The 23,289-nt window shown below is 36.4% G+C and overlaps 1 protein-coding gene and 1 pseudogene across 9 annotated transcripts in view; one reads left to right on the top strand and one right to left on the bottom strand.

Annotated features, from left to right (window-relative positions):
* The window catches only part of DST (dystonin), a 438,529-nt gene that overhangs the window by 406,056 nt on the left and 9,184 nt on the right, over window positions 1-23,289 (bottom strand). The window lies entirely within an intron of this gene.
* On the top strand, window positions 15,423-16,295 carry LOC308490889 (nucleophosmin-like; annotated as a pseudogene). The gene has a single exon. The product of its transcript is annotated as a nucleophosmin-like (transcript).

The raw sequence follows: 23,289 nt of genomic DNA, 5'->3' as shown, positions 1-23,289 counted from the left end.
TACAATCAAAACTGTGAGGACTACTGGTAGAAAAAGACATTTTCAGAACCACAAAAGACCCCGAATAGCCAAAGCAATATTAAAAAAAAAGAACAATACTGGAGGTATCACACTCCCTGATTTTTCCTTGTACTACAGGGCTACAATAATCAAAACAGCTTGGTATTGGCGGAAAAACAGACACATAGACCAATGGAATAGAATTGAGAACCCAGAAATAAAACCACATAAATATGGACAGATAATTTTTGACAAAGAAGCTAAAAACATACAATGGACGAAAGACAGCCTCTTCAATAAATGGTGCTGGCAGAATTGGATAGCTACGTGCAAAAGAATGAAACTGGACTGCTACCTGTCACCATGTACCAAAATTAATTCAAAATGGATCAAAGACTTAAGCATAAGACCTGACACAATAAACTGCATTGAAGAAAACATAGGTACTAAACTTATGGACCTTGGGTTCAAAGAGCATTTTATGAATTTGACTCCAAAGGCAATGGAAGTAAAAACTAAAATAAACAAATGGGATTATATGAAACTGAAAAGCTTCTGCACAGCAAAAGAAACTATTGACAAAATAATGAGGCAACCAACTGAATGGGAGAAGATTTTCGCAAACAGTTCCTCTGATAAGGGGCTAATATCCAAAATATACAAGGAACTCATGAAACTCAACAACAAAAAAACAAACAACCCAATTGAAAAATGGACAGAGGACCTGAAGAGACATTTCTCCAAAGAGGATATACAAATGGCAAATAGACATATGAAAAAATGCTCAACATCGCTAATCATCAGAGAAATGCAAATGAAAACCACAATGAGATATCACCTCACCCCAGTCAGAATGGCTTTCATCAACAAAACAAATAGTAACAAGTGTTGGAGAGGCTGTGGAGAAAAAGGAACTCTCATACACTGTTGGTGGGAATGCAGACTGGTGCAGCCGCTATGGAAGGCAGTGTGGAGGTTCCTCAAGAAATTACGAATAGAATTACCATATGACCCAGCAATCGCTCTCCTGGGTATCTACCCCAAAAATATAAAAGCATTTCTCTATAGAGACACGTGTACGCCAATGTTCATTGCAGCTTTGTTTACGGTGGCCAAGACATGGAAACAACCAAAATGTCCTTCGATAGATGAATGGATAAAGAAGTTGTGGTACATATACACAATGGAATACTATTCGGCGTTAAGGAAAGATGATATAGGAACATTTGTGACAACATGGATGGATCTCGAGAGAATAATGCTAAGTGAAACAAGTCAGACAGAAAAAGCAGAGAACCCTATGATTTCACTGATATGTGGTATATAGACCAAAAAGAACAAGACAAACAAATGAGAAACAAAAACTCATAGACACAGACAATAATTGAGTGGTTACCAGAGGGTAAGGGGGTGGGGGGTGGGTGATGAGGGTAAGGGGGATCAAATATATGGTGATGGAAGGAGAACTGACTCTGGGTGGTGAACACACAATGGGATTTATAGACGATGTAATACAGAATTGTACACCTGAAATCTATGTAAATTTACTAACAATTGTCACCCCAATAAAATTAATTAAAAAAAAAAAGAGGAAAAAAAAAGAAAAGAAAAAGAAAAAGACATTTTCATTACTTTATATATTTATCTTTATCATATAAGCCAAAGGTACTTTCACAATTATTTTAAAATTTTTAGGAGGCTATTGCTAATAGGACAGAAAAAAATAAGTAGTATTCAGGGAAAAAGTCAAAGTTATCATGTACAAATGTGACTGAGTAGCTAGAAAATCTAAGCAACTAATTAAAATACTGTCAGAAATCATTGAATATGGTAAGATAAAGAAATACAAATAAACACAAAAATCATTTGTATGTACACATTTGATATATACATTTAACTGAAATATTAACTGGCTTATTTGTTACAGTCCTGTTTTCTATAACCAGTCTTGGAAACAGTAAGTGCTTATTTGGGAATCTTTGATTTTTTTCCCTAGAGTAGATGGAGACAGTGAGCTGTTGGTAAATGGGGGGTCGGGGGAGGAGCACTATGATAAGCATTTGCCAGTTAGTTTCTATAGTATAAATATTTCCATCATGGCCATGATGTCACTGAATGCAAAACTGGAAAAAGATGCAAACAACTCTGGCTCCTCCAACTGATAGAAGCCAGCTCCGGACCACCACTGGATGAAGACTGATCTTATATATTTTATATTTATATTTATATTTTTATGAAATGTATACATACGTATACAATTCTAGTTTTACTGTGTTCAAGGAAAGCTTGAGGCCATTCTTAATATAGATAAACAAGAAGATCTGAGGAGATGGTGTCTTGCTGACACAATTTATATTGTTTCTTCTCAGCGTTGGTCATCTTAGGTTTCTACTAACATTCTTTTATGGGGGAGGAAATTTAACAAACGCAGTAAATTTATCATACCTAGAGAGCTAGACATTTTAGCACTGAAAATGTACAAAGTCATGCATTCCAGTTTTCAAATATATATGTTGCTGATTTTAATTTAATCATCAGAAATATGGGCTACATCCATAGTGCAAGATGGTTTCTGGTGTCACCATATGGTATGTACTCTAAAAAGTTCCTAAATAACTTCTTACTCAGAGTTAAAAAAATAAATAAATAAATAAGGTAGGCTAGCTAAAACGAGAGGCTATGTTCTTCCAGGATGGAAATGGACTTGATTCTGCTTACCCCTTTTGTGATTAGAACACCTCCAACAAAGGAGTGTGAAAACTACATTTCTATGAGCATTGCAGGAAACATGCAATGGGACTACCAAGTTCTATAGGTGGCCATTTGAGTTTAAAGGAAAATCTAAACTACAAAAATGCTTCCTCCAAAAACAAAACAAAAAACTATTTAATTTTATGAGGTAGGAGAAGGGGCACCATAACAATTCCATTTCGTGCCAAACTTTGATTGAATTGGTTTTCATTATATTTGTGTCTGCTTTTTTCCATGGCAATTAAGGATAACTGACTTGGGCATCTAAATGATTGGCAAATTTAAAAAGCTTTCTTAGCATAGTACTGCTGGACCAACAGGTCGCAAAAAATATATAGCCAAAATAGCATTAAATAGGAGGAGTGTTACTTTCTTATTAAACCCTGCAGAGACTGACAAAGCCAGTAGTCACATCAGGAATCAGAGGTTACCTTACCCCTCTCAGGGATGGCGGAAGATGATAAAAAGGAGAAAAGCACCCACCTTCACAGGACGCCTGATGATAGCGGATGGGGAGGGAGGAAGGTGCAAAGTCGAGGACAGAGGAACAAGAAGAGGAAACGCCAAGAAAAGACAGATTTAAAGAATAAAAGAACTCTAACGTCCTGGGCTGTGACCCTGGACAGGCCCTGGACAGAGCCTTGGCCCTCCTGCCATACCATGCCCCGAGTATGAGAGCATTCAGCTAAACCCTGTAGTGCTAGAACTCTTACTGGGATCCAGGTGCATTTATTTCCAGGAAAGGAGGCAGCAGTGGTTGGTCGTCACACTGTGTGCCCTTTGGAGAGGAGGAGCATCTCCTTGGGAGGGATGCTATAGCTGGAGAAACCATAAGATCTATTTCTCTTGGTTTCTATCCTGCACCTACATTCCCCACTCCCTAAAGGAAGACAAATGAGCTCTGTGGGATAGAAATGAAGGCACTCAGATTGGTTTACAGGTAAGAGCCTTTTTATATCACAACTGATAAAAACCAAACTGTCTTATCAAAAGGAATAACATTTCTGAAGCAAGGTCATAAAATGAGCAAATTTATACTGCCACTGTCAAACAATTTGTCCTCATTTGGAGGTAATCCTAAACTCTTTAAAAAGATTAATTTTAACTATTAATGCAATTCAATAATAAGCATAGATATGTAGGTAAATCTTCTCCAAAACTGTCCCCACACAATTCAGCATGACTAAAAATAGTTTAAGACATCGATATGAAAAGTAGAACATAAAATACCTAGAGAGCACAGAATAAAGAATACATTAAGACGTACTTTGGACAGGTAACATCAGTGGAGCCGTAAAATAAGGATAACAATGTTTATATGTTCCTGCATAATTTCAGTCGCTAAAGTGGGTCCAAAAAAATCCTAAATCCTCCCTTTATCATCGAAACACAGATTGCCAATTAAAAATTTTCCAGCAGCTCAAGAAGGGAAAAAATTCAAGCTAAACATAATCCTATGCTCCAGTTATTTTTGTACTTTCCAGGTGGAGGCATGGAAAGAGCTTCTATTTCCCTCAAACCCTTCAATTTAATCCTCCACTTTCAGGTCATCTCATCTCCCAACAGATCTATTTTTAGCATCCCTTATTACTCCCTTTGATTCTCTTATTTCTACTGTCATCATTTCCTGAAGCAGGACAAATTTTCCTGATGCATGAAGGATAAACACAAATTTCCTGATACAAAAGGTGAATTTTTACAAAGCTACCACAGGATTTTAGACTTTCACAGCCTTGGAAACTGCCTTTCTGACTTATTCTGATAATATCTTCTGAGTAAGCAGATTCAGAAAGTGTGTTGCCAGGAAAGCCTCTGCAATATAAATATAATCAAATATAAATTAAATTTCACTCAGAATGAAAACATTGTTTACCTTCATACAGCACAAGTGGATTGTTAAAACCCACCTTTTAGCATTTGGCTCATGGTATTGAAGTCCCTTCAGAGTCTATTTATCCATTTGCCATTCATCTTTCTTTTTTTCCACTTTTACTTGGGTTTATGCAGTAATTCAACTAGTATTTTTTTGAGGCCTCCTATGTGTTTAGCACTGTACCAAGCATAGGAAACAAAAATGAATACACACAGAACATACCCTCAGGAGCAACCAATCCAGAGGAGAACGCAGACTAAAAAACAAGTAATGCAATGAAGGTAACATAAGGAGATATTACTGGGCAATTGAGGAGGTGGTCAGTTCATGGCAGCAAGAACTGTGTGGCACTGTGTGGGAAAAGCCAGTGCCAAGGCTTCAAACAGGGTCAAGAGCAAGGAAAGGTCTGCTAGTCAGAGAAAAGAAGATACATAAAGGCATTGAAAATAAATGATGAGCTAGGAGACTAGAGATGAGGTTAGAAATTTGAACATGATTCATCTTTTCCTTTACTCATTCCAAGGTAGTTAGGTGGTGACCCTGATGTTTCATTTTATTTTGTTTATTAGGAGGCTGGAGACCCTCTAAGGTTCCTGAGTGGAAAGTATATTAAATTTATTTAACTGAGCCAATGGGGATAATACACTCTCCTCAACCTGATATCCTTATACCTCGGCTTAGACATAAGTATACTCAAAGAACTCAAAAGAAAACAGAGGGGACATAAAACATAAAGCACCAGTACCCAAGATTCTGTCATAACCATATACATGATTCTGCTATTAAAATGTAAATATTTCTATGTAAGGTCATATCTCAAAAACTATATCAGTTAGTAATAGGTAACCTCAGCAGGGACTGACTTCAGAATAGGACAGAAAAGAGGAACAAGTAAGAGGGAGAATTACTTAGAGACATAAGTATGATAATTAAGGGATAAAAAGGGCACCAGAGACACACTGCCTATTGCACAGTTTGGTTTGGACCAGCCCTGGTACTCACAAAAGTTTTTCTTTACTAACCCAGCTAATGCAGCATCAAACGTCATTTTTTGTGTTCGTCACTTCTGGATTTAGTTAATGAAACAGATCTCCCATTATCTGATACCAAACCAGCACCAGTCCCAAAGAATCTCATAAAGGAATGTCGCCAAACTTTGAGAAACAAAAATAAGATACAACAACAGCAGAAACCTGGGAAGGTTAATTTTAAATGCTATTTGAACTGTTCCAAAGCTTGGAAAAAACAGTGAACCACATTTTCATAAAGTAGATACAGCACTAAAATAAAAACCTGACACAGATTACCCCAAAAGAGAAAACTTCAGATCAATCTCATGTGTAAATATTAATGCAAAAATCCTAATGAAAATATCAGGAAGAAGAATCAGCAACCCATTAAAAGAATACAATATAATGAAGGAGGATTTATTACAGAAATTCAAGAAGAGTCCAGTATTAGAAAATCCATTATTGTATTTCATTTGGTCTACAGATGAAAACCACACAATCATTCCCACTGGCACAGAAAAAGCATTGGGGGAAAAAAATTGAGAAAACAACCCTTTAAAAAAGCATTCAATAAAATAGGGATAAATGAGTCATCAGACTGGGTCCTTTCAGGAAAACAGAAATATCATCAGGTATTTATACAGAGGGGATTTAATAAAGGGAATTGGTGAAGCAACTCTGTTGGAAGACTGGAACAGCAAAAAGAAGACACTGAGGTAACCTAGAGATAATAAATGTAGGAAGCAGCTACAAAACTAGGGCGACAAAAGGAGAGCTCAAAAAAGACGCCCCACAAAGTTGGAGCTCAGACCTGTGAGAAGGGCACACTGCTCAGGGGCTTGTTAGTTCCTCAGGAGCTCAGAGAAGGAAGGTTCCTCTGAGCTGGGCATCATACCTCTGAAGGGGCACTGCTTGGTTGCTGTTGGTACATATGAGGAGGATGGTTCTGGTATGCCAGAGAAAAGTTGGAGGCTGAAGTGAGATAGTTCTAATGGGGCACCTCTGACAGGAACAGCAAGAGGCAGGAAGTGCTTCTCCCTCCTCCCACTTCCCAGGCTCCAACTAGCGCCCCTATTGAAAGATCCCAAACATGAATTGGCTGCCAAAGCCATCTGGAAAATGCAGTGTACAGAGTCCCAGTCCCAACACCAAAGAGTATACATAGTATATAAGGGAGAGATGAAGCTGAGAGACCAAGGGTAAATGATCAGCACAGTGGGATATTTCTGGAACATAATAAAATGTCTTTATCTGAACTCAAAAGTCAGCTTTTGCTTAACAGGGAAACACCATAGACATTCTCAGTTAAGTCAGGAATGGGAAAGAATACCTACTCTTGTAAAAATTATTTAACATTTTGCTGGATGCCCTAACCAACAAAACATACAAATGAAATAAACATAAAATGCAAAAGTTGGAAAGGAGGATGAACAATAATCACTAGTTACAAATGATATGTTTGTATATCTGCAAAACCCAAGAGATTCCACTGAAAAGTACTATAAACAGTAAAATAACTAAATAAATTAGCAGATTACAAGATTAAGAAAATAAAACCAATAATTTTCATATACACAACCTACAAACTAACAAAAAGATACAGCAGGTAAAAAGAACCACTGTTAATAGAAACCAAAAAGATAAAATACTTGAAATAACCTTAACAAGAAATGTGCAAAAACTAAAAGAAAAAGACTCTTCCACAAAAGAAGACTTGAACTAACAGAAAAGTTCTAATACTAAAAGTCGAACTAATACCAACTATTAGATAGAAATCAAAATCATAAAGATTCAATTCTGCTTTAACAAAAATCACATTTAATATAGTCTCAATAATTTTTTCTGAGAATTCTAATATTCATAAAAAAAGAATAGCCCAGCAAAAAAGCATCCCAATAGAGGGGACTACAACATATTATGAAGCCTCAATAATTAAAATAGACCACTATGGAAGGCCATATGATAATATTTATCAAAACTGAAACATATACACGTTTGACCCCATACTTCTTCTGAGAATTCATACTAAAGATAATATTTGCACACATATGAAATGACTAAGGTCTTATATTTAAGCATTGTTTATAGTAATAAAAGATTAGAAAATTCCCAAGTATCATTAATAGGGGGATGGTTAACTAAATTATATTCATGCATTCAATGGAATATTATTCAGCCATAAAAAGTAGAGCACTCTCTATGGAAAGCTCTCCAAGAAACACTAAGTGATGAAAACAAGGTGCAAAACAGTTTATACAGGATGTTATTATCCATATTTTTTTAAAAAAAACAGAAAAATAAAACATTTTTATTTTCTTGTATATAGAAAAAATAATTAATGAAAGGATTCACCAGAAACTAAGAATGGGTATAGAGCTAGGGGGAGGGGGAATAATAATAATAATAACAAACCTAATTTACCCTTTCATTCTACACACAAGACACAGAAATTCTCAGGAAAATGCCAGGATAGCCAAAGAAGAGATGATAGGCGGCATCCATACTAACTTCAATGAATGACAAATTTCTTATATGATCATACATCACTGTGAGTTGAAAAAGAGAGTTCTTCAAAGGTAGGAGCAGGTCTTACTCAACTTGATTTTATTCTTTTTAAGCTTCTAACTAAATGGCCTCTCTCAATTGGTTGGGATCATTCTTCTCATGAGACCAAACCCTTCAGAACTAATGGCCCAGAGTAAGCAGCCCTCCAGGCCCTGGTATTCCTGGACCGGTAAGAAAAACAGGTAAAGAAATTGGTAGTGGTTTGCAGAGGCTCTGGCCTCACCTTGTAGGTCTCAGTACACAGCCCAAGGGCATATACCATATCTTGGTTTTACAGGGCCCTGATTTGGGGATCTACTAAAATAGTTACAGCAAAGGTATTAACTAGGTTTCAGCTGCTAGAAGGATTTAAAGCAAGAGTTAATAACATTGAGGAGGAGGGCAGCTTGAAGGAATCCCAGGCATAACTTCCTTACCTTTTACAGATGTGCCATGCCCCATGGTTTCGTGAAAACACAAAAGAAATGAAATGTGCAGAACTCATGAGAGACTTGGGTTTCAGGCTCAGAAACTAAAATGTGAGATTAAAAAAAGTCACTAGTCACAGGTCCTCTTTTGTATACCATCTTCAAGAACAGAGTTCCAGAATTCAATACATGTTCCTTACTTTTGCTTCCCCCCCCCCAAATAATAAAAGACTTATAGATGGGCTTAAATTCAGGGAGCATCCATTTAAGGCTAAGAACTGACTCTTTTGCCTCACCTGATAATTCTTTCTGTATCTTTGTCTATAGTGCGTTAGCTGTATGAGACCTAATTTACTTATCACCAGCATTAGCAGTCATTTTTCCAATGTTCATTCATTTATATTTAAAAAAGATACAAAAAAGCAATAAAATATTCAAATAATGGCACGAATGCTATTGAACAAAGACAGTAATGTTGCTGAAGCTAGTTACAGAAAGGCAGCTCTCAAAATATTCCTTTGTCATGACAGAATGACAGAATCCAAAATCCTGGCATGAAAACCTTTTCAGAGATGGCATTAATATACCATATGAAAGGGAAGGTTATACACACAGTCAGAAATCTGAACAGGCAAGCAACCCCTTATATTGTGGAATTCAAATTTCAGACACTTCCTGTTGCCTCCCTGTCAGTCTTTTATAATCTAGAATGAATTAGGTTAAAGTGATTGACCTCTAATTATATCTTCAGTATGAAAATGGCATTCTGATTGGAGTTGAGGGTAGAAGTTTGGGGAAGAAATGCAAAGGGTAATTTAGAAGCTGAGGGGTACTTAGGGATAGGGCAAGCTTAGGCAAGACCCTGCAGAAGGTGTTCTGCAAAGCCAAAAATCAGGCATGAGAGCAGTGGGTACCTAGAAGAGAGCAGCAGAGTGAGAGAAAGGGGGAGAAGGGCAAACAGCAGAACCAAATTTCAACTACAGGTACTTTGTGTTTTCCCAGATATGCCCTAGTGACTCCAATTATTTCACCCACTTTATCCCATTCATCCATTCATCAAATATTTACCAACATCAAATATTCAACAAATAGTGAGTAACTACTCTTTCCATACCAGATACCACACAAGGCTATGGAGACAAAATAAAAACTACACAGCACCTGCCTTCAGAAGACAGATGTGTAAATCCTCACATCTGGTGCTCTCATCCAGTCCCAGAGGGGAGAATGTTTGAGAGAAATAAGGGAGGACTGTAAAACAAAGGGAAGAAATAGGTGATGTTTAATCCTCATTTTGAAATATGAGTAGGAGTTACACACACACACACACACACACACAAAGAGTAGAGGAATTCCAGCATTGGCAATAGTGTGAAAATACAGAAGGACAGTGAACAGGAACAGCTCGGCCTTGTTTGAGTAATGTATGCATAAGAGGTAGGCTGTAGCTGAGACTGAGAAAGGGTGTATTAATCCTGTAAGCAAGTGGAAGCCATTAAGCAAAAGGAATGGAAGGTCAGATCTGATTATAGACAGATAACTCTGCCAACAGTTTAATAAAGCTGACCTGGGAGCCAGAGCCAGGGAGACTGGATAACAGACTATTATTGTAAGAGCCAGTTTCTACATGGTCTCTGGCTGATGAGTTTTACATTTGGAACTATTACGTTTTATGTCACTAGATGCTATTTATCTTTCCAGCTATTGCCCCTACCATTTATCCTCCAAACAGGTACGTTTTTAAGTGTGAATGTATGCACTAATCAAACAGGATGGTAAAATAAGCATAAACTCAAATTCTCCCTGGCAAAGGGATTGATAAAATCTCTCCATCATTGGGGTTGCTAGCATAACACATTTATTGATCTAAGAAAAATGGCAACTCTTGCTTTTCCATTTGGTTTTTAAATTATTTTTTGGCATGCTCTGAGTTTATAAATTCTAGCACACTGGCTGTAAATGTTTCACCTCAAGAGGGGAACAGTTTACTAATTTGTTGATCATCAGCCCCCCTCCCCAGTGCATTTTACTAGAGCATCTGCATGGTCTCCATTATCAAAAGGGAAAGATCACCCATTTTGTGATTATCCCAGGATGGCTGCCCTCTGAAATTGAGGATGCCTCCAGGATGGTCTTTCCAACTGTCAGGTAATGGGTACTCAGGAAACATAAATTAATTTGAATACTAACCTTAAAAAACATAATTAGGAAACTACATTTTCTTTAAAAAATATTATAGTCCATAGCCAAATATTGATATTCATTAAAAGTTTCCTAACTGTTTCTTTGAACAATAGAGATGATAAAATTACCAAATATATCTAAAAAGAAATCTTTTTTTAGTTTTCTAGATTATTCCCGTATACTCTCCTTATCAGTTGGCAGTATCTCTGTTTTTCTAAGCTTCACACACTACTTCAGCTTTAATTAAAAGGCCTGTTGCCATAGTTTCTCAGAGAATAGCTCATGGCATGCTTGAGTCCATTATTTTCTTGAGGTTTCTAGAGAAATTGTATATACTAGCACTAACTAGTCAGCCAAAATTTCCCAATTTTACCTCCCACCCAGTACAGGGTGGGATTCAGACATGTACCTAGGTATTCTAAATATTTTAAGAGAGCCTAAACAATGAGGAATGCTATTTAAAATTTAGCCTTTGGTTTCTTCCTTTCTGCCACATCAGTAGGTAATGCGACCAGCAGACTGGAGCTTAGGCAAATACAGAAGACCGAGAAGGAATTCAGCCTAAAAGACATACCACATCTGTGGAAAACACCAGCACATTTCTCTTTCTAATAATAATAAAGAAAATGCAGTGTATTTACATGTTATAATAATCATATTGCTTCATATTTTCTAATAACTAGGAAATGTAAATTCCAATATGCTTGAAAAAGGTACTCTCCGAAAATAGATTAAATAATGGAAATTCGGTGATGGAAGGAGAACTGACTCTGGGTGGTGAACACACAATGGGATATATAGACGATGTAATACAGAATTGTACACCTGAAATCTATGTAAATTTACTAACAATTGTCACCCCAATAAATTTAATTTAAAAAAAATAAAAAATAAAAAATAATGGAAATTCATTTCTTTAAGGATATCAAATATGAAAAAGTGGAGCTTAGAGAACCTTATTTCTTAAAGCTAAAACTTGATTCCATCTGCGTCCCTACCCTGCTTTCAGGTGGCAATTACCACTATCTCTAAGTCCTGAAAAGCAAGCTCAAAGGTTATTCTGAGCTTTCAAGGTTAAAGAATGTAAATTAACACTGATCCCTGTGAACTTTAGAAAAGGTAAATGCCAGTTCAGCTCATTGTAATTCAGCCCCACTTTTCTGCTTCTAGGTAGCTAGGAGCATGGACTGTGCAGGAGAAAGGACCAGGGTTGAAATTTCAGCTCTGGGAGCCATGCGACCTTGGGCAAATGATGATTAAATGAGATAGGACATATGTAAAGATAGGAAAGTTCTCAGAAAATGGCAGCTATTATCACTTCTCCATAATTAGGTCATCTCCAGGACAGGATGTGGGGCAGGATGAGATCTCACTATTTTCAGAAGAGCCTAAAACCAGCTCCCTTTGACTATCATTTTAAGAGCTAATATAAACTACCCCATTATACTGATTTTTTCCAACTTAAATCATACACAAATTATGTGACTTTCTCATTCTGTACCACTAAACTTCCTTTTATTCTCTTTTCTGTATAAGGTGAAGAGATTCTAAAAAGTATTTGAGAGATAAAAGAGCCATATTTCCAACTAAAAGCATAAGGAAATTAAAGATGCCCTGTGCATATTAGATTATAGGTATTTACTAATGAATAAATGCATGGTGAATGAATGAAGGTTCCATTCCGTCATAGCTATTATGCTATGTCTCCCTTTATCTTTCAGTTCAATAGGCTTATATATTTTTAAAGATCACATACATATATTATTTTCACTGATTCTCACAATGACCTGTAAAAAGATACAACAGGTATTGCTATTTCTAGTTTACCAAAAGGAAAAGTGAACTTTGGGAATATTAAATGACTTACCACTCCACTTGGTCACGATCCTCTCCACTATACCATTCAGCTTCTCACAAGACTCCACCACAGCTGCATGGTGGGGTGGGAGGGCAAGGGGCGGAAAAACACGCCCCCCCAGAAAGTTTCTGTAGCCCCATATATTCCTGAATATGCACTTCTTCATTGTGAAACAAATGAACTTGGAGCATATCAGCCTCCTACCTGTCTGTTGCAAGAAAAAGATCTGAGCTGGAATTTCAAGTTGTAGACTGCGGATTGGAGATGACTTTGTGAATTACTATACCTCCAAGTATCACAAGTAATATACAGAATGTTATCTATATCTCACACCTGAACCATGGTAAGAACTAAAGCTCAACCTGCCCTCCCAAAGGCTTTACCCAAGACAAATATTTTCAAAATGATTTTCAAAATGATCCCAATCTGTAGACAAAGATATCTGGTCATCTTACTGCAGGAATGCTTAACTGGAGTCCAGCTCTACCCTACACTCCACATCTATCCACAGATGAGCAAGCAGTCAGACGGCCCCTGCAGGCACTTAAAATATATGCAAAAGTATACATCCTATGTATCTTAACTTTTCTAGAGATGGAGACCATAGCTTTCATCAGATTCTCATAATGCCCCCTAAAGGTTAAGAACCTGCAAGGAGACTTCAGAACAATAGGAATTAGACCTCATCATTATTTGATTTTTTAAAAAAATTTAAATTTGTCCTGCAAATTTCTATTACACTGCATCACTTTTTAAGGGCTAGAAAATTTCACCAAACACATTTGTGATTCCTTTTGGATACCCTACAGTACCCTTCAAAACAAGAGATAGTTTATACCCTGGATCAGTCTGAAATGTTTGAAAATGCCTGCTGGCTCCTTCATGCAGCTCACTGCAGAGTGGGTAGTGGCAGGAATTTACTTATTTCATGTTTGTTAATGATTCTCCAGAGTTAGTCTGTTAGTTATTTAAAACTTGTTAATGGGCTACTTCTTAATGTGAGAGTTCTACTCTTTGTAAATAACATCAAGTATGATTAAATATATATTATGTTCCATAAAATCTGCAGATAGTTCCGTAATCTCAATCTATCTGGTTTTCGAAAACTGGAGTAAAATCTGGAGAATGATGAGACTAGACAAAAAGAAAAGAAAAAAATTTCTTCAAATGAAAATGTATTGAGATACATTCCTAAAAGTTCTGTATAATAATGAAATAAATGTAATCTTCAGTATTGCATGAGTTGTGTGTAGCAATAACATGTCTACCAGTATCATCTTACTATTAATAGATGGCAAAATGCTACAAGATTTCCAAACAGTAAATAAGTATAAAGAGAAAAGCAATGGACTTAAAGGCGGGTGAGGGGGTGGAGGATAGACTAAAAACAAATCATGGTTCTAGTTATAATAAAATTACAATAAAATAAAATGTCTCCCACTGAATACTACCACACAACTGAACAAAATGCACTGAGCAGCCATTTGAGGATTCTGAAAAGTAAATAGTAGCAATTAACCAAGTTTTTAAAAAGGCTATAATCTGAAGTATCACCAAACCAGTGGCAAGTTTGTCATTGTTACCTCTAGTATCCCCCACATTGAATGAAACATAGCAACGTAGCTTGAAACCCAGAGCAGCATAGCTCTGAAACCCAGAGCCTGAAACCCAGAAACTGAGGCTCAGACAGAGAAAATTCCAGAAGCCCCCTTATTCCGTCTTGAGGAGTGAAAAAGAGAATTCTTAAGACTCAGGGTGCAGAAAGCCCCCATTTTTTTCTTGTCTGAGTTCTCTTAAGCCCCAGCCTTCGAGCAATCCCACAGGCAATGACATCAGAAGCCCCAGTAAAAAGGAACCCAAACCTTCCTCTCTGATCCCAAGAGATTAGGCCAAACTCCCATCACTTTATATTCTCTCTGTTCCTACCACTTGACCCTGGACACAAACATAGTCACAGAAGTATGCAGCAGAACAGGATAACAAAAACCCCAACTTTCTAGCTAGACGAACAAAAAGGAATCTGAAAGTCCTACCAACCATACAGAAATTAAAAGGAGTAAGTGGGAATACTATTAAGCCAACAAATTAGATAATTTAGATGAAATGAACCAATACCTAGAAAAATACAAATTACCAAACTGACTCAAGAAGAAGAAGAAAATCTAAATAACTAGACATATAAAAAATAAAGAAATTGGATACTTAAATTTTAAACTCATAACTTAAAATATTCCCACAAAGAAAACATCAGCCTCAAATGACTTCACTGATGAACTCTATCAAATATTTAATAGAATTAATACCAATAATTCACAAACTCAGAAAATAGAGAAAAACTCAAAATGAGTCACAGACTAAATGTAAAAACCAGAACTATAAAATTTCTAGAAAAAACACAGAAAATTTTCATGACTTTGGATGAGGCAATGAGTTCTTGGATATGACACCAAAAAAATGCAATCTAAAAAGGAAAATATAAAGGAAAACTGGACTTAATAAAAATTTAAAACTTTTGCACTTACCAAGATACAATTATGTAAATGAAAAGACAAACATTATAAGAAAACCTTTGTAAATCACATGTCTGTTAAAGGACTTGTTTCCAGAATAAATATTAAAAAAAAAAAAAAAAAAAACACCTCTTACAACTCAGTAAGAAGACACAGTACCAAAGGATTAGCTCTGGTGTGATTCTGTCCTGCGCAGCTGTTCTCTGGAACAGTAGTTGTTTATCTCCATCTGCCTTCTCTCCCACCTAAGCGTGCCACCACCGCATGGAAGAGTCAGTATATGTGGACGTGAGCTCCCTGAGACCCCAAAACTAACATTTTGGTTGTGAATTAAAGGCCAAAACAAAAACGATCACTTTGAAGTGCATAAGGATGAAAATGAGCAGCAGTTATCTTTAACAATGGTCAGGTTAGGGGCTGGTGCAATGGATAAATTACACATTGTTGAACCAGAGGCAATGAATTATGAAGGCGGTCCCATTAAAGTAACACTGGAAACTATGAAAATGTCTGTAAAGCCAATGGTTTCCCTTGGGGGCTTTGAAATAACATCTATGGTCTTACGGTTGTGTATGGTTCAGGGCCTGTGTGTATTAATGAGCAGCACTTAACAGCTGTGGAAAAAGATGCAGAGTCAGAAGATGAAGAGAAGAGGGATGTGAAATTCCTAAGTATTCCAGAAAGTAATCTGCCTCTGGAACTGGTAGGAAGTTTCTACAGAAAAATAGCAAAACTTGCTGCTGATGAAGATGATGATGATGAAGATGAAGAAGATGATGATTTCAAAAAGGAGGAAGCTAAAGAAAAAGCTCCAATAAAAAAAAATCGATGTGAGCTACTCCAGCCAAAAATGCACCACAACCAAACAAGAATGAAAGACTCAACACCATCAACACCAAGATCAAAAGGTCAGGAATCTTTCAAAAACAAAAAACATTCCTCAAACGCAGAAATGACCTGTTTCTTTTTATAGACATTAAAACAAAAATGCAAACAAGTATAGAAAAAGATGGTTATCTTCCCAAAGAGGAAGCCAAGATCATCGATTATGTGAATGAAGAATTGCTCCAGATGACTCTCCAGGAGGCTCTCAAAATCTCTGGCAGTAGAAGAAGTCTCTTTAAGAAAATAATTTAAACTGTTAAAATTTTCCATCTTGTTTCATTTCTATTAACAGTTGATATCTGGTTGTCCTGTTTATAATACAGAGTGAGAACTTTTCCTACTGTATCTGATAAATGTTGTCTAGGTTCCATTGTTGTCCAAATGCCTGTTTAGCTTTTAGAGATGGGACTCCAACCTTTCCTTGGTGTCAAGTATGTATAGAACGTTATGATAGAACATAGTAGTAATGGTGGTCAGACAAATGGAAATGGTGGGGAGACAAAAATATCCATGTGAAATAAACTGCGTATTTTAATAAAGTAAAAATATAAAATTAAACTAAAATAAAAAATGGGCAAAGATTTGAACATTTCACCAAAAAACATCTATGAACTGCTAAAAAGCACATGAAAAAATTCTCAGACTCATTAGTCATTAGGGAAATGCAAATTAAAACTACAGAGATACCACTTCAGACCCACTAGAATAGCTATAATCAAAAAGACAGACAAGTATTGCCGAGGATGAGGAGAAACTAAAATTCTCATATATTGCCAGTGAGAATGTTAAATTGACAGCCACTCTGGAAAACAGTTTGATAATTTCTTTAAAAATTAAACATAAACTTACAATGCAAGCTTCAGTTCCACTCTGGATATCTGCCCAAGATAAATGAAATCATATCTCCTCATAAAGATTTTAAGCAAATATTCATAGCAGCATTACTTATAAGAGCTAAAAATTGGAGTAGAAAGCCAGTGTCCATCAACTGGTGAATGGAAGACCGAAGTGCAGTGTACTCATAGAATGGAATACTATCCAGCAATAAAAATGAACAAAATACTGATACATTCTATAACATGACACGTTATAACATGGATGAACCTCAAAACATTAAACTACATAACAGAAACCAGAGGCAAAAGACTACATATTTTATGATTCCACTTATAGGCAATGTCCAGAAAAGGCAAATCTATAGATACTAAAAATAGATTAGTGGTTTTGAGGGGTAAAGGGTAGGAACAAGGATTGACTGCAAACAAATATGAGAAATCAATCTGGGGTGATGGGAACTACTCTAAAACTGGAAATCAGACCTCACAAAATTGTTCAAAAATTAAATTAGGCGTAGAAATTTCAGGTGGAAGTAATTTCTATATATACAAAAACCAAGGTATTGGCAAAGACTGTCCAGAGAAAACAACAGAAAAAGCTTAAAATAAGTTCTCTGAGGACCGTAGACAGCAGCAAACTTGAGACAAAAATTATGATAGATTGCAAAAGTGGCCAAGATACTATGTAATTCCTCCCATCAGGACGCTACTTCCCCCAGTCTCTGAGACTTGCTTTGGCAACACCAGTGTGTGAGGAGAGGTACTATAAGAGTTCAGAGCCTAGACCTCTGGAGGCCTCATGCCCTTCCACTGTTGCTGCTGTGGGAACCGGAGTCTAACCACATGTGAACCAACATGGGTTGGCTTACTGAAGAGGAAAGACCAAGGACAGGAAAACTATGAGTCAGCCAGAAGCTGACCAAAGCTGTGATGAGCCAAGCCTGACTCAGACCAGAACAACTGCCCATCGGGGCACAGCCCAAATTGCCAGTCCCCAGAGTTGTGAGCTAAATGGTTAATGTTTTAAGTGGTTTGTTTGCAAAGCAGAAGCTCACTGATATACTAAAAAGGAACAGATTTGACTGCTGCATAACACAACAAACTAAATGTCTGGCATTTAAGGATAAGCCTCCTAGGCACAAGAACAGAAAAGAAGTCAATGAGTTTGAGTCAGGTCTGGGAATTGTCAAAGTCCCTGTAACAGAGGAACTGCGTGAGTAAAGTGAGTATTAACAATGAAAGCTTCTCATACAATTGTTAAGGGTCTACACTTAGCAGAAAGACGAGTGGAGTTAAGTCAGAAAGTATCAACAGGCTGAAACCTAAGGAAGATTGAGGACTGAAGGTCCTAATGAGGAAAGGAAGAAACTCACCAAGACCTGGGAGTTAGAGCAGTTCTAAAACATGGAATATGCACAGCTGTTTTGTTCCTTTGTTCCATTATTCCTTCCTTCTTTGGAATATTAGGATTTTTTTTAGAATTTAATTTGAATTTAGCTATTATGTGTTATTTGTATTGGTTGCTCTGGGAATAAAAATAGGCATCCTGAACTTTTCATTCTACTTAAGAGTTAATATACTACTTCATCTAAAATGTAGAAACTTTGCAGCCACATAGGGAGTTTATTTATTCCCCTGTACTTCTCTACACAACAGTTGTCAAATATCTATATACAGAAGGTGCCAAAAAAATGTATACACATTTTAAGAAAGGAAAAAACTGTATTAAAGTTGTATTAATAATACTCAATATGTACTGATAACAAAAGATGAATACAAGTCACATTCGACTTCTGCAATTACAAGAAGTGCTCAAAGTGGTTACCAGCAGCATAACTTTAATACAGATTTTTCCTTTCTTAAAATGTGTATATATATATTTTTGGCACCCTCTATAAACATTATAAATTCCACAAGACAATGTTATAATTTGTGCTTTAAATAATTATATGCATTTTTTAATTAGGAGGAATGAAATAGTATTTTCTATTTACCTTGATATCTGGCGTTTCTAATGCTCTTTATTCAAATTCACTGCCATATTTCTCAAACCTAGTTGAACAAAGATTATCAAACACATCATTTGGCCCTCACCAGACATGAATGCAAAAATTGCACATTAAAATTACCCCTCATGAGAAGATTTTTGCAAACAGTTCCTCCGATAAGGGTCTAATATCCAAAATATACAAGGAACTCATGAAACTCAACAACAAAAAAACAAACAACCCAATTGAAAAATGGGCAGAGGACCTGAAGAGACATTTCTCCAAAGAGGATATACAAATGGCAAATAGACATATGAAAAAATGCTCAACATCGCTAATCATCAGAGAAATGCAAATAAAAACCACAATGAGATATCACCTCACCCCAGTCAGAATGGCTATCATCAACAAGACAAATAGTAACAAGTGTTGGAGAGGCTGTGGAGAAAAAAGAACCCTCATACAGTGTTGGTGAGAATGCAGACTGGTTCAGCCGTTATGGAAGGCAGTGTGGAGGTTCCTCAAAAAATTACAAATAGAATTACCATATGACCCAGCAATCCCTCTCCTGGGTATCTACCCAAAATATCTGAAAACATTTATCCATAAAGACACGTGTGCTCCAATGTTCATTGCAGCTTTGTTTACGGTGGCCAAGACATGGAAACAACCAAAATGTCCTTCAACAGATGAATGGATAAAGAAGTTGTGGTATATATACACAATGGAATACTATTCGGCGTTAAGGAAAGATGATATAGGAACATTTGTGACAACATGGATGGATCTTGAGAGTATAATGCTAAGCGAAATAAGTCAGACAGAAAAAGCAGAGAACCCTATGATTTCACTGATATGTGGTATATAAACCAAAAACAACAAAATAACAAGACAAACAAATGAGAAACAAAAACTCATAGACACAGACAATAGTTTAGTGATTACCAGTGGGAAAGGGGGTTGTGGGGTGGGAGATGAGGGTAAGAAGGATTAAATATATGGTGATGGATTAAAACACTTAATAAAATAGGTATAGAAGGAAAATACCTCAACATAATAAAGGCCATCTATGACAAGCCCTCAGCTAATCTCATAATTAATGGTGAAAAACTGAAGCCCTTTGCTCTACGTTCAGGAACACGACAGGGCTGTCCCCTATCACCTCTGCTTTTCAACATAGTGTTGGAAGTCCTTGCCAGAGCCATCAGGCAAGAGAAAGAAATAAAAGGCATCCAAATTGGGAATGAAGAAGTTAAAATATCACTCTTTGCAGACGATATGATGCTATATATAGAAAACCCTAAAGACTCCACCAAAAAGCTGTTAGAAACAATTAATGAATACAGTAAAGTTGCTGGCTACAAAATCAACGTACAAAAGTCCATTGCATTCCTATATACTAACAATGAAATCTCAGAAAAAGAAATACAAAAAACAATTCCCTTTGCAATTGCAGCAAAAAGAATAAAATACCTAGGAATAAATTTAACCAAGGATGTGAAGGATTTATATGCTGAAAACTATAAGACATTTTTGAAAGAAATTGAAGATGACACAAAGAAATGGAAGGACATTCCGTGCTCATGGCTTGGAAGAATCAACATAGTTAAAATGGCCATATTACCCAAAGCAATATACAGATTTAATGCAATCTCCATTAAAATCCCAACGGCATTTTTTAAAGAAATAGAACAAAAAATCATCAGATTTGTTTGGAACCACAAAAGACCCCGAATAGCCAAAGCAATCTTAAGAAAAAAGAACAGTGCTGGAGGTATCACACTGCCTGACTTTAGCTTGTACTACAGGGCTACAATAATCAAAACAGCATGGTATTGGCGGAAAAACAGACACATAGACCAATGGAATAGAATTGAGAACCCAGAAATAAAACCACATAAATATGGACAGATAATTTTTGACAAAGAAGCTAAAAACATACAATGGAGAAAAGACAGCCTCTTCAATAAATGGTGCTGGAAGAATTGGATAGCCACGTGCAAAAAAATGAAACTAGACTGTTATCTGTCACCATGTACCAAAATTAATTCAAAATGGATCAAAGACTTAAGCATAAGACCTGACACAATAAGCTGCATAGAAGAAAACATAGGTACTAAACTTATGGACCTTGGGTTCAAAGAGCATTTTATGAATTTGACTCCAAAGGCAATGGAAGTAAAAGATAAAATAAACAAATGGGACTATATGAAACTTAAAAGTTTCTGCACAGCAGAAGAAACCATCGACAAAATAAAGAGGCTACCGACTGAATGGGAGAAGATTTTTGCAAATAGTTCCTCCGATAAGGGTCTAATATCCAAAATATACAAGGAACTCATGAAACTCAACAACAAAAAAACGAACAACCCAATTGAAAAATGGGCAGAGGACCTAAAGAGGCATTTCTCTAAAGAGGACTTACAAATGGCAAATAGACATATGAAAAAATGCTCAACATCACTAATCATCAGAGAAATGCAAATAAAAACCACAATGAGATATCACCTCACCCCAGTCAGAATGGCTATCATCAACAAGACAAATAGCAACAAGTGTTGGAGAGGCTGTGGAGAAAAAGGAACCCTCATACACTGTTGGTGGGAATGCAGACTGGTGCAGCCGCTATGGAAGGCAGTGTGGAGGTTCCTCAAGAAATTACGAATAGAATTACCATATGACCCAGCAATCGCTCTCCTGGGTATCTACCCCAAAAATATAAAAGCATTTCTCTATAGAGACACGTGTACTCCAATGTTCATTGCAGCTTTGTTTACGGTGGCCAAGACATGGAAACAACCAAAATGTCCTTCAATAGATGAATGGATAAAGAAGTTGTGGTATATATACACAATGGAATACTATTCAGCGTTAAGGAAAGATGATATAGGAACATTTCTGACAACATGGATGGATCTTGAGAATATAATGCTAAGCGAAATAAGTCAGACAGAAAAAGCAGAGAACCCTATGATTTCACTGATATGTGGTATATAAACCAAAAACAAGACAAACAAATGAGAAACAAGAACTCATAGACACAGACATATTTTAGTGGTTACCAGAGGGTAAGGGGGGTGGGGGGAGGGAGATGAGGGTAAGGAGGATCAAATATATGGTGATGGAAGGAGAACTGACTCTGGGTGGTGAACACACAATGGGATTTATTGATGATGTAATACGGAATTGTACACCTGAAATTATGTAATTTCATTAACAATTGTCACCCCAATAAATAAATTAAAAAAAAAAAAAAAGAAAAAAAAAATATATGGTGATGGAAGGAGAAATGACTCTGGGTGGTGAACACACAATGGGATTTATAGATGATGTAATACAGAATTGTACACCTGAAATCATGTAATTTCATTAACAATTGTCACCCCAATAAATAAATAAATAAATAAATTGCCCCTCATCTTTTATCTTAAGATCATAACAGTTAAAGAAATACCACTTGGCACCAATGTGATTATAAACATAAATTCAGGCACTGGAATTAGGTGACAATACTGGTGATAAGGTAAATTGGTTACAAGATAATTCAGAATATATTGTATTGATTTTTCAGATTACAAATTGAAATGAAACCATTAAATATTAAAACTTTTGTTCAAAACTCTTACATCAAAGAATTAAAATCTCTTCAATAGTGAATAAAAACGTCAGAGAATATTTTCAACTCATTTTTACAAGTGCCTGAATCTGTGTCTTTTCAAAGTAAACACAGGATGTTAACTAAGGCATAACTATATGTCTGAAATTTAAAAAATGAAAAGCATCTCTCTCTTTCTCTTTAAGTAAAAGAGGGATACAGAAATATTTGGAAAGTTACAGAATCCATGAGAACTGAGAATTAAACTAGCTTATAGAAAATGTCAAATATTCGTTCATTTAGCAAACATTTACTGAGCTTCACTCTGTTCCAGACACTGAGCTAAAAACTAGAGATTTAGACTACTTTCAAGATACAATGTTGTACGAAAGACAAACAAAAAACTCAATTATGATTATGAGGAGAGAGTTAAGAAAGTTTCCTTGAAGGGATGACCCTCCAGGAACTTCAAACGGAGTTTTGAAGGAAGAGCAGGAGTTAGGCTTTTGTGCCGAAGTATTTTTTGTGTTCATGTTGGAGGTGGGTGGAAAAAAGAGAGGAAAGGAAGAGAAAAAGAGGCTTTCTCAGTTGGAGATGCAATGGACAAAAACAATAATCCTAAAAGGTCATGGTCCATTTGAAGAATTACAAGCAGTGTGGACAAAAGGTTAGCCTAGAACTATCACAAAGGCATCAGCATAGAGATCTCTCCGATGTTATAGTAAGGTTGAACTCCGTTACCTTGAAGGAAGTAGGAAACCACTGAGAGATTTTAAGTAGGAGAGCAATACGGCTTACCCAATCCTTCTTCCTTGTTACGTCTACTG

The sequence above is a fragment of the Rhinolophus hipposideros genome (genome assembly GCF_964194185.1).
Source record: "Rhinolophus hipposideros genome assembly, chromosome: 3".
NCBI classification, from domain to species: Eukaryota; Metazoa; Chordata; class Mammalia; order Chiroptera; family Rhinolophidae; genus Rhinolophus; species Rhinolophus hipposideros.
The sequence above is the reverse complement of the archived record's forward strand: the minus strand, read 5'-3'. Positions and strand labels throughout refer to the sequence as shown.